We start from the raw sequence: 18,496 nt of genomic DNA on the forward strand, positions 1-18,496 counted from the left end.
TTATATTATATATATATATATATATATATATATATATATATATATATATATATTATATATAATATATAATACTGTTATCCCAGTGCACGAAATTCGTGCACTGGGGTAGGGGGGGAGGAAAGGGGCCCCTCAGTCTGGCCTTCACCCTCTCCAATCTGAGACCCCTCAGGGAATGTCCAACTACCTGTTTGTCACCACACTTTTAACAGATAACAGCTCCATTGTTGTTTCTTTCTTATGCTTAAAACCATTGGAATTAGTAGGTATTCAAAGTGTGTATACATTTTGGGGGGACACCCTGTATATCTCTAGTCAGCGGTGAAAGAAACCAACAGCAGATTTGGAACCCCCAGACAGGGAACCTCGCTCACTCCCCACATGTCTCCCCACTTCACTTTCCACCTTCGTGGGAAGCAGGAGAATCAACGTTTTCTCTCATTAATTCGGAAAAGCACGTCCTGTCACCCGCTGCCCGGCAGGAGTGCGCTAGGCCCCAAGCAAGCAAGGCTCAGTCAGGGCAGCCTTCGCTCATGGGTGCTGGCATCCAAAGTGCACATTCCTTCTCTACAGTCGCCCCGACTATCCCACTGTTTCACTGAGAGGTCGGAATTCCTCTCCGCCTCTGGGTTCTTGATCTTGAATACTGACCAACTGTACCTCAGCAAGGGCCGCCCGCGCCCACCAGGTGTGTCTGTCTGCACCTGCTCCTGCCTCAGCACCTGCATTAACCCCCCAGAGGTGATCTCGTAGCTGCACTGGCCTCCGTGGGAACAGGGCATCACCACTCCGCCCTCTCACTGTCATCTCACAGGCGCCCACTCTCAGCACCCAGAACACCCAGACACTCTCCAAAGGACGTGAGCGCATCAGAGGGGATGTGTGCACATCCTGTGGGGGTGTTAGGCATGCCGGGTTGATTGAAGTGCGGTGGAGAGGTGGGGGGAACTTGTGCACGCCTTGGTTTGCAACTGTTGCAGGTGTGGGAGGGTGACAGTGTGCTGGGGGATGTTCGCATGCCAGAGGGGATGTGCACACAGGAAGCCTCTGGCTTTGCAGATCCGCAAACCCCCGTGGTGCGGCCAGGAGGACGTCAGTCTGGCCCGCCACGGTGGCTGTCCCTGCGATCCTGCACCTTCTGGGCCAGGAGGCAGATCTTGCACAGCCGCTCCTAGGCACTGATGGCCTGCAGGCGCTACTTCAGCTCAGCCTACAGGCTCCACTTGGCGCACTCACAGCTGTCACCACTGCCATGTGGGGAGTACAGGCCGCCCTCTGCTGGCCTGCCTCCCCTGTCCAGAGGCTCTCTGCACTGCTCACCTGCCCAGAGTGACTGGGGCTGGGCGGAAGCCAGGCATCCTGCCCTGCCCAACCCCCGCTGATCTTGCCCCTGTGCGAGCTGCCGCCCCACCAGGAAGGGTCATGGATCCGGGTCCCGGGACCTCGGACAGTCTCAAGCGCTGCCCCCCGCCCGGCAGGGTCACAGATCCGTATCTTGGTCCCGTGGACAGCCTCAAGCACTGCCCCCCACCCAGCAGGGTCACAGATCCGGGTCCCAGACAGCGGACAGCCTTTCCCGCTGCTGCCTGCCTTCAGTGTGCAAATTAGCCGCCATCTTGTTGCTTCAGGGTTGGGGTCCCCACTGGGGTACCTGGCCAGTCTGGGTGAGGGGATGATGGCTGTTTTCAGGCTGGCAGGCAACTGAGGCTCCCAACCTCTCCTTTTTTTCTTTTTTCTTTTTTCTGGGATTTATTTACCTTCTATGGCTGTCACTGGAGCTGAGAGCCGGTTTTAGCTCTGAGGCTCGGCTCTAGCTATGAGACCTCCACTGCTGAAAGCAGGGATCTGGGTTTGTTTGGGTTCTATAATTGTAACACTGTTGCAATCCTGCTGGCTGAAGCCTGGCTGGCTGAAAGCAGGTTTTTGGGGAATGTTTACCTTCTATATTTGCAACAATGTTTCTTAGAGTTGCAGCTCAGAGGCCGGCAGTAGCAGGCAGGGAACCTTGGCTTCCTCCGTCACTGGAGCAAGCAAGCCTTCTGTTCGCTTCAGGTGCCTGGCTGCCGGCTGCCATCTTGGTTGGCAGTTAATTTGCATATCTCCCTGATTAGCCAATGGGAAGCGTTTGGGGCCACGGTCAATTTGCATCTTTCTCTTTTATTAGGTAGGATATATCTATATCTATATCTATATCTATCTATCTAGATAGATAGATAGATAGATAGATAGATAGATATGTATGTATTTTAAAAAGCTTGGGATATATCCAGAGACATAGAAACATGGAATAGACTGATGAATCTCAGAGGAAAGGTGAGGGGGTGGGGGTGGAAGAGATTAACCAAAGAACTGACATGCATATATGCATAACCCATGGACACGGACAATAGTGTGGTGAAGGCCTAGGATTCGGGTAGGGGGCAGGCTAGAAGGGGTCAATGTGGGAAAGAGGGTACATCTGTATTATTTTCAAGAGTAAAGGTAATTTAAAAAAAATATATTGGTGATTAGGGCCATATAAAGATAGAAACCATGTGCAAGAGAGATATTATTTTTCCTTTTAAATGATTAGTCCCAGCCCTACTGTGATTAAATTTTTAATGTCATACATATAATCTCACTGTCTCTTTCCATGATGTCATGAAACTCATAGAGGCACCTAAGTTGAGAATGCTCCCCAGTTCTTGGCTTTTCTGTCCTCAAAACTTTATTTCTTATCAGTTTTTCCAATGCAAGGCATAACTAAGCTTCTGATACAAAAAAAAGTCCAAAGGGAAGAGATTATTCTTAAATCATGTTATCTAACATGATGGTCACATTCTGGGACTCTTAGGCTAGATATAGTACACAGATATGTCATAGTTGGCCTACTAGTATTAGTTTGTTTTATCTTTAACTGAAAGCTATTTCTACAACTGAAGGTGAATGAAACTAAGGACAGGATAAAAGAGAAATTTCATGAATTATATAGCTGGAGCTCAGTAAAATTACTTTCATTAGGGAGGGTATGTGTTCTTCAATTTGCTCAACAAGCTCTCTTTACTAGACTTGGCTTCATCTCCAAAGTTAGCTAAAAACCAAATGAGAGAAGCTATGAAGAGCTAAGTCTCAATGTGTTACTAGAAGTGTCAACACTACAAAATTCAAAATTCCTAGGACTTCTATGTTCAACATGGGATTCGATCCCGTTTACCTCTGTCCTTCCAAAGCACCATTTGTTATGCCCAGATTTCAAGATCCCCAAGAAACCACATCAGGGAGCCAGCCAATCCGATGCAAAAGCATAAGAATCTGTATTTCAAGCTAGCTTGAGCTCCCCGTCCACCAGACTCACCGACACAACGACAAGCCAAGTGGCGAAGAGACAGAACCCTGCCTAGAGACGGGTTTTAAAGGGGGGGTTGGAGTAAGGGGAGGAGAAAGGACTGTGCTCTGCCGATTGGCCAGGCGCAAGTCGATGTCTTGTTCCTGGGTGTGGCTAGCAGAGTCTTAGACTTCCGGGAAGAAGCTCCTTGCCAAGCACGTGGCCAAGGTAAGATGGAGGACGTAGCCCTTACCCTGGGGCAAGATGGAGGGCGTAGCCTTTACCCTGGGGCAAGGTGGAGGGCCTAGCCCTCACCCTTTCACCATTGAAATAACCGCATCCACATAACATAAATATTAATGAATTATGTTGTGGAATAGCTCCTTCTAAGCAGTTTTAAAAGAAAGATTAGCAAATGCTTGTCAGGATGTTACAGAAATTATTTCATAATTGAATAAAAATGTAATTAGATGATCTGTATTTCTTCAAAATAAAAATAATATCATTTTTTAAAAATTAAAAAAATATTTAATATTTTAATTAATCAATATGTCATAGTTGGCCTACTAGTGTTAGTTCGTTTTATCTTATTACTATGCTATGTGCATGGAAATAGATATTAGTATGATATACTACTTTGTGGCCTCCTTTCAAGTTACAACTGGTCCAGCTCCAGCATATCCACCTTGCAGCTAACAGGAGGGAGAAATAAGAAGGGCTATTTCTTTCTTTTACAGACATTTGAGGAAGTTATATACACTAATTCTACTGATATCCTGTTAAACAGAACTTAGTTGCAAGCCACCCAGTTTTAAGGGATTCTGGAAAATATCCTTACTCAAGATGACTATGACTCAGCTAAAAATTGGCACTCCATTGCCACAGAAGGAAAGGGAATAACTAACCAGACAATTAGCAGCCTCTGGCCATGGATCCAACAAATCACAGACCAGAAAATGAAGGGTTTGGTAGGATGACAGCCTTCCTTTTACTGATGAAAGCTGCAAAGATTTTTTCAAGGAAGAGCCCATGCTCACTTAAGGGTAAGCATTGCCTGAAGGATCAGTGAAGAGATTGAGGACAAATGGGAATCTAATAATTGAAGAACAGAAGTTTCTCAGAGAGCATGTAAAAAAATTGTGAGTTTGTCAGGTAGAACAATAATGGGTTAAGAAAACTAAAGGGAAAATAGATGATCTAAGGGACTTACATCTTTAATGATGATTAGAGAAAATAGGGCCATAGTTGGGTCAGCTTGCTGCAATGTGTCAAGATTCAAAAGACCCGGCCAAATACTGTCATTGGGAGGTCCCTTTCCCCACTGAGTGCTTGGGATGGAGTCCTTATGATATCTCGAGAAAAAGAATTTTCTGAGATTGCATGGGAGAATGAGTGGTTTTTATTTGTGTGGAATTACATCCCCGGGTTTCCAAAGTACCATGTCCCTTAGTTCAGCCATAGAAGAAGTGTAGTTGGAATTATAATAGAGCTAAAAACAAAGTCAATGTCCCGAGTTTCCATTCCATGTTGCAGCTGGGTCAGTTCAGCATCAGGCTAGTTACAGTCCATTAGTCCATTGTATGTGGTGTCCACATGGCCAGGAGCCATGTGGGCGATTGCAGGGGAGCCAGGAGAGCCAAGAGAAATCAAGGGAGACCAAAAGAGCACAAGAGCAACCAAGAGAAACCTAGCAGCAATCAAGAGCACAAGAGAGTGAGCTCCTTTGTTTAGGAGATTAAATATCCCAAATTTTGTGCCCTTGCAGTGGCCATTCTGGGCAATGACCTGCTCCCAAGTGTGACTGATAGTAAGTAAGCACCTTTGCTAGTCTTCCCAACTTACTGGGCATGCATCTATCTCCCCTCTGTTGGAACCCTGGGCAGTGTAAAGTTGTAGCTTCTTGGTGAAACTTCTTCCCAAATAACTTGCCTATAATATCTGGCTTTCTCTTTGTTCCTTTCCTGTTAGTTTTTAAAACTATATTTTTATTAATTTCAGAGGGGAAGGGAAAGGGAGAGAGAGATAGAACATCAATGATGAGAGAGAATCATTGATTGGCTGTCTGCTGCATGCCCCCTAATGATGATTGAGCCCAAAACCCAGACATGTGCTCTGACTGGGGATGGAACTGTGACCTCCTGGTTCATAGGTTGTGTGGACAAGAAAAAAAAAAAAAAAGACCACATGAAAGACCACCATCCTCTGGAGCATTATCTCAATCCATTGAGGTTCTGCTTCCTGGCAATTGTCGACAGTTTGGCTCAAATAAACTCACAAAATTTCTTTACAGGTTTGAATGTTTTTACATTAACAGGCACTCCTTTCCTATTATTAATAATTAGATTAATTATAACAGTATCAATACTCTCAGTTCATCAGGACTCTGCTGCATCTTGAAAAGGCATTGATAATGCCAGATTGAGAGAATTGTCTGACAGCAGCTCTACATGGTAGAGGTACTAGATGCACGAGAATGAGTAAAGCTGGGGCAACTGAGACAGCTGGCTTATGGCATAAGGAACAGAGAGATGTTTTAGGAAATGTTGATGAAATTGATAGTCTCCAACAGAATCTGCCTTATCTAGTCTGTAATTTTCAAATGTGTAAGTAGAGAAAGATTGGCTTTCCCTATATCCTGTTTGCAGAAATGTCTTGTAACAAGAAGGGAAACAAGTAGCAGTCAACGTGTACACAATACCTATAACAGCCAATACACAAGCAGATTGAAAATGAAGCATGTGGGGACTTGGATGAGGCTGACAATTTGCTGACTCTTTTACAGACATTGTGTAAATTCTAAATATTTATTTAGATAGGAGACTGAGGGTCTCTTGTCAGAAGGAGCTACTGGTGGAATAGCTCAATTTCCTCTTTTATTTGGCTCTTTGCTTTTCTGCCACTTTGGACTTTCTCAGAAAACACTAAAGCCCCACAGTAAACAAACAAACAAACAAACAAAACACACAAAATAAAACACATGTTCTTTGAGAAGCAATTTGCTAGTCATCTCTTATCTCTTGAGCATACTCATTGAAGTCTAGCTTCCTAATGAATCACCTCTAACATACCAAAGAATCCCTTGTATCAGAATGTAATGATCTTCCTAAAGAGAAAGTCAACAAAATACATTTTTCCCTTATTAATGCATTTTAAGTGATAGCTGAGAACCCCTATAGACTGGCACTTAACAATTTCTATGTAGACAGACTGAGGGAAACTGATATAGGGTTGAGCCTCGGACTGACCTGCTGGCAAAGTCACAAACAAGTCCCAGCTTAGAGGGCTCAGTCCTCTAAGCATAATTAGGCTTGACCTTATAACACTCCCCAGATCTTACCTGGGAAGCTAATGGGCTGAGGGAAGTGCAGGGAGTGTAAACATGATCAAAACAGGTGAAACTCACAAGAACTGTAACTATGGAAACCACTGCATTGTTTACCTCAGACTATAAAAGGTTGGTGCGGACTGAGCACGGGTGGAAGTCTTTCCTCAAGAGTTGGACTTAGCCGCCTGGTCCCCCAATATTTCCAAATTATCTCTTGTCTTTTCTATTTTATTTGTGTGCGGCTCCTCTTCCAAATATTGAACCCTGAACCACGCGGGACATGGGAGAAAACATTTACGACAAACAGACCCTTGGTTTATCTTTGTATATACAACTCAATTGTGTCCTAGAAAAATCCTATATAATACAAGACTAATATACAAATTGTCTCCTCCACCGGGAGTTCGACCAGGGGATGGGGCCAGCCAGCCAACTGCCCACGGCTCCTCCCCCTCAGCCGGCCCCACCCCTGATCAGCCCCCCTAATCCTGATCAGTGGCAGGCCAGGCCTGCCCGCAGCCCCTCCCCCTGGCCGGCCTGGCCTGATTGGCCCAATCGGGGCAGGAGGGCCGGACCCCACCCGTGCATGAATTTGTGCACCAGGCCTCTAGTAAAGAATAATAATATGTAGCCCCTGTTTTCAGAACATTCACATGTATTCCAAAATAGACTTTGAGACTATTTTTCCCAGTAGAAATAAAGCAATATACAAATTTACATCTTTTGTCTGCTTTTCAAGTAATATAAATTTTCCTGCTTTTTAAAAACTATTGTTCTTTAAGCTAATGCTTTAAAGTATTACCACCCTTAGCTAGTTATTGGAAAGAAGAGAGCAAAGGGGGAGTCAGGCATTGTTGAGCATATTCAGTTGGGAAGCAAAGGCCTGTTAGCTTCACCAGGAAGCTACAGCTTCACACTCCCCCCATCCCCACCAGGAAACCACCAGTCCATTCCCCACAAATCTCTTGGGGAAGGGATAGAACAAAGGGGAAAGTAAAGACATGCACAATAAAGTCAAAAATGGCACAAGAGGAGGTATTTGACCATAGAGGACTGTCAGTCATCATTGGCCTGGAGGTGGACCCCATCAGTAGCTCTCAAAAGTTCGGAAGCTAATTGGCTATTTTAAAAAGCTTCTGATATCTCCCAAGCTTGGGAATGCATAATCGAAATTCAAGGTGCTCTCTTGCTCCTGACCCGCACTTGTCCCATCCATTTGTGTTCTCCCTTGCCTGGGAGCATGTGACCATGCAGGCCTAGTGGACACCTGGGGACTTCAGACTTCACAGGTTCAGAAGGACTATGAAACAGAAATTCTAGGCATTGGCCTTTACCTTGGTCCTGTTGAAAATACGGTTGGACGTTTCCTACATCAGGACAGAGAGGGATGGGTCATTGGAAGTCCAGGGGTAGGGGCAAGGGCAGCCATCAACAATAAACTACCTTGCCACAGCATGATCTCCTGTGCATGGATCCTTGCAATTCTTTCCTCATGATGCCGTGGAAGAGCCTGTTTCCAACTGACAACAAAAGTGCTGTAGTTATTTATGGATATCGTGCCAAATTCTATAAAGGACAGTTTCAACTCCATTATTTCTAATTAATTGCTCATATGACTTCAGGGTGAGTATATTTTTTCTTCTTCAAAATTCCATTCAACAGACTTTGCTGCTTTTCTCCTTGAAAAAGAAAAAAATATATTTTTCTCTTAGAATATCATTTCCAGATTTTGAATTCACTGTTCTAATTTTTACCTTTCCCTTAGTGCTTCAAGGCATTTTGTCATCTAAAAGGACACTTCTGAACCACTACAGACTCCAGAGACAAGTTTTCTTATTCAGAAAATAGAGTTTTCAACAGGAGAAACATTATATTAGCATTAATCTTCCAGAAAGTACTGTATCTCTCTGAAGGGTAGCACTTGTAGACTTCAGATCCAGCAAAATCTTGCTAAAGACTCAAAGGCAACTTTTCCAGAGTGAATTCATGTCTTTCTAAAAGTGTGGAACAAAAATAATGCCATCTCTAGCCTACTTGGTGTGAGAGAGAAAAGTCTTGTTTATAGTTATAATGAGTTAGAACTAATTCTGTTTTATTGTTTCTAGTTTGCCATACCCAATTTAATTGTTAGGGTATGCCTCCCCTTCTAAATACACTGTTTGCTTTGAATAAGATCTGAGTGGAAAAGAGTCTCAGTTCACAGCCTATGGAATCTATTTGCATCTCCAAGGAAATTGTTGTTTACTACTCTGTTGTCATTTGTTCAGAGCACACCACAGAAGTGAATTCCCATCAATATTCATAGTCTCTGTAGCCTCCTGAGGCTCTCTATGCCATTGTGCTCCATTTAGCTCTAAATCTGTATTCCCATATAGATTTAAACAAGAGAGCTAGGGAATTTTGAAGTCTTTTGTTCTCACTCGTGGTAATATTTAAATAGTCCACTGGGTATGCAAGTATTGCTGATTCTTTTATTGCTTTGTTACAGTCTACCACAAAAGATCCACCTTAGGGAAACATAACCCTTTTTTGTTTTTTGTTCATTTCGGTTTCTGAAAATTTTTACCTCTACATTTACTAGTTTTATTATAAATCAATTCTGTTTCTTAAATGCACATGAGGTCAGGCGTATTTTATTCTTTGCAGTGCTGAGGTTATGTCCTACCCTTCTACTCCCATAACAACCCCAGTGTTCCTACACCTACTCCACAGGTTAAACCTGGAGTTACCTAGATTCTTCTAATTAAACACCACAGAATGTATGGTATACCTTAAATCATGTAGTGAAAAATATATAATTAGTTGTAAAGACCATACAATTAGAGGGGGAAAATTCTATAGCATACGTCAAGTCAATCAGAAGTAAGAATTTGCCTAAATTAGCATCCTACATATGTATATTATTTTGAAGCACATATTCAGCAAACTCAGTGGATTGTGGATATATATGCAACAGGTGGATATTTACACACACCCCTAATTGTTATTGATGGGGAGCACTCCCTGTCCTCACCTGTTGTTGGGGGATGTGGGTTTCTTGTGATACCTTGAGAAAATGAATTTTCTGAGACTCCCAAGGGAGGATGAGATATTATGGAAAGCTTTATTTCTGTGGAATCAAACTCCTGAGTTTCCAAGCTTTCTTCTTCCTTCATCCTGCCAAGGAAAAAGTCAAGCAGCCCTTTTAATAGGGCTAGAATTAAAGTCATTGTCCAGAGTTTCCGTTCCATGTCTTCACAGGCTAGCTTAGTTTGTGTTTCAAGTTCTAGTACATCAGTCCATTGCATGTAGGATCTACAGGGCTACATGGCAATGGAGGGAACAAAGGCAAACAAGAGAAAAATCAGAGAGCCAGGAGCCACACAAGAGCCGAGAGGAAGCTCCATTTTGGGGGAGATTATGTATTCCCAAATTTTCATGGGTTTGCAGTGGCTCTGCCTCCTCTGGCTAATGATTTCTGTTTCCAGGTTTGATGACAGGCACCTTACCTATGTCATCCTGACTTTACGGCACATGCACCCATCCCCCAGTAATCTCAGGAAATGGACTAGTGGTATCCTGGGGAATGTTAAGAGGGAGAGTTATTGAAATTTTCCTTTCTTTCATTTCATGTGTCATTGTCCTTAAATGTGAATATACATCTTCAGGAATTTTTATTTAAATCGATAAGGTCAATTAAAATTTCAAAGTCTGCTAAGTATCTATATCACAACTTCTTACTTAGAAAACATGCTATTGCTAGCCGGTTTGGCTCAGTGGATAGAGCGTTGGCCTGCAGACTGAAAGGTCCCAGGTTCGATTCCCGTCAAGGGCATGTACCTTGGCTGCAGGCACATCTCCAGTAGGGGGTGTGCAGGAGGCAGCTGATTGACGTTTCTCTCTCATTGATGTTTCTAACTCTCTATCCCTCCCCCTTCCTCTCTGTAAAAAAATCAATAAAATATATTTTAACAAAAAGAAAACATGCTATTGGTAAAACTAAAGGAAATGGACTAAAGTTTAAGTGAAATAATAAAAAGAAGTGTTTTTTTTCTTTTCACAGCCTTTGATATATAAATATACAATGAAGAAATATAATGAAATAAAACTAAAATTTAAAAAGCTAACAATTTGTATTGATAAGAGTCAGCTAGCTAGCTTAATCAGGGAGGAGGTCCAGAGAGGAGAGACATCTTGACCTGAACAATTAAAGCAGCCATTAGTTAGGTCAAAAGCAGCCCTGACCTGAGCAGCTGGGAAAGTCATAAGGGGTAATAAAACATCTCCAGCTAGGGCAACTGGGAGAAAGCCATAAGGTAGATCAAAAGCAATTCAAACCTGAACAGATAAGATGGATATATGAAGGATAGAGAAATTCCACAGGATAAGGGGGCAGAAAGACATACATTCACAGAGGATAAAGAACAGTCACAGGATATCAGGAAAAAGGAAACATATTTTCACAGAGGATAGAGGAATGGTACAAAATAAGGGGAAAGAAAGAGGGGGGCACCATGTGAAATTTGGCCTTTGAAACTGGTACTATGTAGTAGAGTGACCAATGAGGAAAGCATGGGGGTCCTAGATTAAGGAAAAGGGTCTCCACGATATTGTAATATCTCAAGACAAAGAGAGCAGTGGCCACCCTCTTTAGGGGACCCCTCTGTTTCTCTGTGCTAGGAGAGACAGAGTCTTAGAATTAGAATTTTATAGACAGTGTCTGCTTACAATATAGTTTCTGTACTTCTCACCTACCACCTTTTGTCCATGGCTTCATTCTTTGAATCCATCTGGACAAGAACCTGGGAAAGAAATCACCCTTGCACCCTGCTCATCAAAAAAAACAAAAAAACAAAAAAAAAACCCCGAATCAATATTAATGACTAGTGGTAAAGATATTTACTTTACTGTCACAATTTTGATTCAGAATTAGTTAGCTTCTAAAATAAAAGTCATGGAAAATTGAGGAGTCACTTGAATCTTAATGCAACAAATGTGAACTAGAATTTTTGTTCTTTGTAACTTTCTGTAAAAATTCTGCAAATATGGTGGTGTAGATTATATTAATGATGGAATTTGGTTCCTATGTCAATTTTCCAGACAAATTTAAAGAAAGGCATCTTGGCATTTGTTTGCTTCTGTTTTAAGTGGGGTCTTTAAATTTTACTTGAATTAACTTTTTATGCAAGTAAAAAATAATTTTATCTATAAATCTGTATTAAAATTTAAAAATTATAAATAAAAAATACTAAATATAGATAACCTGAAAGATTATTGTTAAGACATTTCCCCCATACAATAACAGTAGTATAAAATGTGAACATGACACTTGATAGGATCCACAATAAAGTATGAAAATGTCTGTTCATGACTCTGTTTAACATAGCAACAGAATCATATGCTGTAACTTTAAAGATGTAAGAAATTAATTTTTATTTTCTTGGTTTGAGAATTCCTTCCATCCTTATAAATAAGCTTTATTGTTTCCAGATATAGATTAAGCACATCTTCATATTAACAAAGGGCTCCACTGAGGCAAAGATATTTGAAAAGGCAAAACAGGAATGCTTGTTTATCTAAACACTAGCAAAACTTTTCATAAATCATCAGAAATAATAAAGGGAACACAAAAAGAATCTAAACATTTAACAATATGTCCACTATCTTGTTCAATATCTTCATTATATAACTGGTTAAAAATGACATTAAGAAGTATATGCAAAGAACATTTATAGCTTCAATGGTTTTCACTTCAGTTCCATAATGAAATCACCCTTTGGATAGGCCTGAAACTTCTGGTCAACCTGAATGCCTATACTTTGATTCTGCCCAGCATGGACAACAGGTGGAGCTGGCTGGTAGAATAATATAAAGAAGTGATTCTTGATGGTAAGGTAATTAAAGCATGAAATTAAATATCAATAGAAGGCCTGGATGTTGTTCTATAGCAGCGGTTCTCAACCTGTGGGTCGCGACCCCTTTGGGGGTCAAATGACTCTTTCACAGGGTCGCCTAAATACATCCTGCATATCAGATATTTACATTACGATTCATAACAATAGCAAAATTACAGTTATTAAGTAGCAACAAAAATAATTTTATGGTTGGGCGTCACCACAACATGAGGAACTGTATTAAAGGGTCGCGGCATTAGGAAGGTTGAGAACCACTGTTCTATAGGAACACAGTTTTTTTTCAAAAATAAATTGTGCCATTTGCCTAATATGGTTTAGAAAATGTAAACCTAAAAAACTGTGGAAGGGAAAAAAAAGAAGATGAGATAGACAGAAATAAGAACTCATCTATTTTAATATACACTTTTTAATATGCGTTTAAGGTTCTGGTGCTAGCTCAGATAAAAGTAGACATATTCTGTTTTTCCTACTGAATACAACTAAATGCATTAAACAGCTATCTGAAGGCAGAAAAGTTAAATGATAGCAGGTAGAATAAGAAATGGAAACCAGAACTCAAAGTAAGACCAAATGGGAGTGAGTTTCTTGTTTTCTCTTAGGACTGAAACAGGAGCAGATAGAGCTACAAGAGAAGACCTTCATTTCTGATCTGAACATCAGGGAAGGGAGCCCCTGGGGTGAGAGAGAGTGGAAAAATTCACTGTTTTTTTTTATTTTTCTATTCTCTCCATCCTAGTCCTAGGCAAACCCATGGCAGTGGTGACAGGGCTGGGCAGCAGCATCTGGGCAGGAAGCTAAATTCTGAGGGAAAGGAAACCTTCCATTTTAGCAGGAGAAACTGTGACCTGCAAATGTGGGGAAGTATCTCAATTCTCTTTTTTTCTCTCTATAGTCCTGCTAGTTGGCCCCAGAGTTAGACATAATTGTGGGAAGAATATAGCAGACTGGGACAGCTAAAGCCTTAGCTTTCTAGGCAGAAGAAAAAAGTGGGGGCCTCTGGAAGCCAGAAAGTTTCAGAGAGACTGAAAATTCAAGAAAGTGATTCTATAAAGTTGTGTGTAACCTGATCATGAATGTGACCTTAAATAGCATACCAAGTGCTCTGAGAACTGAACTGTTGGTAGACTACCCCAAAGGTTTCAGACCAGCCTCTGGATGGTGTACACACAGGACAGAGCCAATTAGCACTGCATACTTCCTGAAAATTTATCCACTTAGAACCATAGCCCACAGAAGGTGGTTTGGAACTTTCAGCCACTACTTAGCCAGATCTATTATCTGATAAATTGTGGGCAGTACACACATACACACTGACAATATCCATAGGAATTAAATAGGACCCAAAATCTCAGAACACAATAACCAGATTTCCAGGATACAATTCAAAATTAGTCAGCATATTAAAACCAGAAAAATCTCAATAACCTATAAAAGAATAGAAAACCAATAGATGTCAATTCTGAAATGATGCAGATGTTGGGATTATATGACAAAGATTTTGAAGGTGCTATTATAACCAAGTTTCAAGAAGTAAAGGTGAATATTATTTTGAAAATGATAGAAATGCAATAGTTGCAAAGAAACCAATGATATGAAAAATCCCCAAATAAAAAATTTTAAAACAAAAATGCACAATAACTGTAATAAAAATGTCCTTGGAATGACTCAATAGGTAAATAGAGAAAACAAAGGAGTCAATGAATTAAAGATATTTTCATAGCAATTATCCATTCTAAACAATAGCAAAATAGAAAAAAAATTATACAGAGACTCATGGATCTGTCAGAAAACATCAACAGCTCTAATGTTTATGTAGTCTGAGTTCTAGAGGAAAGGAGAAAACAATGCATAGATAAAATAATTGAAAAATAATGGCTGAAAACTTAACTAATTTGTTAATTGCATGAAATTGCAAATTCAAGAAGCTCAGTTAATAAAAAAAAGTATAAACAAAAGAAATTCATACCTAGAAATATCATAATCAAATGTCTGAAAATGAAAGACAAGTAAATCTTAAAGACAGATAGAAAAAAATGACATATTATCTATAGAGGACCATGGTTTGAATGACAATGCATTGCTCATCAGAAACCATGGGTACTGAACAACAGTTTTAGTTTTGAAAGGAAAGAAGTGTCAAACCAGAATTCAATATTCTGATATTCCAAAAATATATCATTGGGGAATAAAACCTAGATAAGCACATTCTCAGGTGAAGGAGACCTAAGAAAAAATGTTACCAGCATATCTGTCTTACAGAAAGTGCTAAAGTAAGTTCTTCAGATAGAAAGGAAATGATAATAGTGGGAAAACTGTAACATCAGAAATGAAGAAACAACAGCAAAAGTGTTAAATACCTGTATAAATACAGTAGACTATTTTTCTTTTCTTAAGTTCTTTAAAATATGTAATGATTAAAAGAAAAAAATTATAACATTACAAGGAATAGAAGTTTCTCAACATGATAAAGAACATTAATGAAAAACCCATAGTTGCCCGGGCAGTGTGGTTAAGTGGTTGAGAGTCAACCTATGAACCAGGAGGTCACGGTTCACTTCCCTGTCAGGGCACATGCCTGGGTTATGGGCTCAATCCCAAGTTGGGGGCATGCAGGTGGCAGCAGACCAATGATTCTTTCTCATCATTGATGTTTCTATCTCTCTCTCCCTCTACCTTCCTCTCTGAAATCAATAAAAATATTTTTTAAAGAAAAAACAACAAATAACATCACACTCAATTGTGAAATACTAAAAGCTTCCCTCTTAAGATAAACAATAAAACAAGGATTCCTGCTTTATCTACTCTTATTAATCATTATACTGGAAGTAATAGCCATAGCAATTACATATTAAAGAGAAATAAAGGCATCCAAACTGGAAAGAAAGAAGTAAAATGTTCTCTGTTCACAGATGAAATAATCCTATATATGAAAAATCCCAAGAAAACTACTCAGGTTACAAGATCAACACATAAATATCCATTGTGTTTCTATACACCATCACAGACCATTTGAAAAGTACATTAAGAAAACAATTTTATTTACAAGAGCATTTAAAGAATAAAATACCTAGGAATAAATTTAACCAAGGAGGTAAAAGACTTGTATGCCGCAAACTATAAAACATTGCAGAAAGATATGAATTAAATAGAAATACATCATATACTCATTTTTTAGGAAAATTTAGTATTGTTAGTATTTCCATACTACACAAAGCAATCTATAGATTCAATGCAACCCTTAAAAAATTTCCAATAGCCTCTTTTGCAGAAACAGAACAACTCATTCTCAAATTTATATAGAATCTAAGTGATCCATTACTGCAAATATATAGTAATAAAAAAAGGTGTACTGACAGACAAATAGACATATAGACCAATGGGACAGAATTAGGAGCCCAGAAACAAGCCCATTCATCTATGGCTAATTGATTTTGACAAGGGCACCAAGTCTATTTGACAGGGAAAGAATAGTCTCTTTAACAGATGGTACTGAAACAACTGGATGTCTACATACAAAAGAGTAAATTTGGACCACTACCTCATACCATGTACAAAAATTAGCTCAAAATGGATCAATGACCTAAATATAAGAATTTTAAGAAGAAAACATAGGGTTAAATTTTCAAGAACTTGGATTTGTTTAAGGATTTTTAGATATGAGACTAAAAGCACAAGCAATAAAAGAAAAAAAGAGAGAAGTAGGACATTATAAAAATTACAAATGATTGTGCATCAAAGGCTACTATGAAGAAAGTAAAAAGACAACCTACAAAATGAGAAAAAATGTTCACAAATGTTGTATCTAATAACGCTTGAATATCCAAAATATAAAAGAAACTCCTAAAACTCAACAACAAAAGAACTAAACAATCCAATCCAAAAACTGGCTAAGGACTTGAATAAACATTTCTCTAAAGCTATACAAATCCTATATAATAAAAAGCTAATATGCAAATCAACCTAACAGCGGAACGACCAGTCGCTATGACTCACACTGACCACCAGGGGGCAGATGCCCAAAGCAGGAGCTGCCCCCTGGTAGTCAGTGCACTCACACAGGGGTAGCGCCACTTTGCCAGAAGCCCTGAGCTGGGCTCACAACTGGTGAGTGCAGAGGCGGTAGCAGGAGCCTCTCCCACCTTCATGGCAGCAGTCAGACATTTCCTGAGGGCTCCTGGACTGTGAGAGGGAGTAGGCTGGGCTGAGGGACTTCCCCCAACCCCTGAGTGCACAAATTTTGTGCACTGGGCCTCTAGTAGCTAAATAAATACCTGAGAAAGTAAGTGCTCAATATCACATCACACCTACTAGGATGGTTATCATAAAAACAACTGAAAAATAACAACTGTAAGATATAGCCTTGGCTGGCATGGCTCAGTGGATGAGCATCTCACCATGCACCACAAGGTCATGGGTTCAATTCCTGGTCAGGGCACATTCCCAGGTTATGGGCTCGATCCCCAGTAGGGGGCATCAGGAGGCAGCTGATCTATGTTTCTCTCTCATTGATGTTTCTCTCTCTCTCTCTCTCTCTCTCTCTCTCTCTCTCTCTCTTCTCCTCTAACTCTCCCTCCTCTCTCTCTAAAAATCAATAAAAACATTAAAAATTTAAAAAATATCATATATATTCAAAACTTCCATAATCCAATCACAAAAGATAACCTAATTTAAAAAATGGCAAAGGATTTGAATAGCCATTTCTCCAGAAGATATGGAAATGACTGATGAGTACATGAAAACATATCAATATAATTAGTCATTAGGGAAATGCAAATCAAAGTCACAAAAAGATATCACTTCATAGGAATTGGATGGTTACAATAAAAAATAAAAGTGTCAGCAAGGTTATAGAGAAATTGGAACTCTTATGCATTGATGGTGAGAATATAAAATTGTGTAGCATTTTTGAAAAACAGTTGACTGTTTCTCAAAATGTTAAACATAGAGTGCACAATCCAGTGATTTTACTCTCAAGTATATACCCAAGAAAGAGTAAAATATATGTCTATGCAAAAATTAAAAACAAATGTTCATATTAGCATTTCCTAATAATAATAAATTGGTAACAACCCAAATATTAACCAACTGATGAATATATAAAATGTAAATGTGGTATATCCACTCAATGTATATTATTTGAAAACTAGAAACTAGTGGCCTGTTGCACCAAATTCGGCACATTAAAAGGGGATTAATTAGAGGAAATATTTTAATATTGCTATTTGCCCTTTCTCTATAATAGAAGTGTCAGAGATGCAAGAAAATTAATAAAATGTATATGAAAATCTTCCTTCTGTCAGAGTCTGGGGTGCACCACAGGACCCAGAGTCAAGTCCCCGCCCACCCACATGCGCCTCAAAATTGTGCGAGACCCAGACCCCGCCTGCCCCACCCCACTGGGCTAGATCCAGACCCAGCCAGTCCCACGTTTGTCAAGCCCCGCCGGGCAGGGTTGCAGCCTCAGGTCCCATGGCCTGGTGCTGGGTGGGGGCACAGCCTGAGGTCCCCCGTCAAGCCCCGCTGGTGGGGGGGGCATGGCCCTGAAGTTCCCCCTTGTCAAGGCCCCGCTGGGTGGGGGGGCATGGGCCTGAGGTCCCCCTGGCCCTGGCACCCAGGAATGGGGGGCGCCAGCCCTGAGGTCTTCCCAGGCAGGGGCTGGGGGCAGGGGCATGCCCTTGAGGGTCCCCCCCGTCAATCCCCTGCCAGGTGGGGGGATGCAGCCCTGAGATCCCCCCCATCAAGCCCCCACCCAAAGCCGGGGGCACAGTCTGAGATTCCCCCGTCAAAGCCCCACTGGGTGGGGGGGGCGCAGCCTCAGGTCCCCTGTCAAACCCCACTGGGCGGGGGATGCAGCCTGAGATCCCCCGTCAAGCCCGCTGGGTGGGGGCATGGCCTGAGGTCCCCTGTCAAGCCCGCTGGGTGGGAGGCATGGCCTGAGGTCCCCTGGCCTGGCACCAGGATGGGGGCGCAGCCTGA

The 18,496-nt window shown here is 40.9% G+C and overlaps 1 pseudogene; it reads right to left on the reverse strand.

The window, feature by feature from the left end:
• Positions 1-11,882: 11,882 nt before the first annotated feature.
• LOC102435516 lies at positions 11,883-12,368 on the reverse strand (annotated as a pseudogene).
• Positions 12,369-18,496: the final 6,128 nt, after the last annotated feature.

The sequence above is a fragment of the Myotis lucifugus genome, unplaced genomic scaffold, assembly GCF_000147115.1.
Source record: "Myotis lucifugus unplaced genomic scaffold, Myoluc2.0 scaffold_50, whole genome shotgun sequence".
In the NCBI taxonomy this organism is placed as follows: domain Eukaryota; kingdom Metazoa; phylum Chordata; class Mammalia; order Chiroptera; family Vespertilionidae; genus Myotis; species Myotis lucifugus.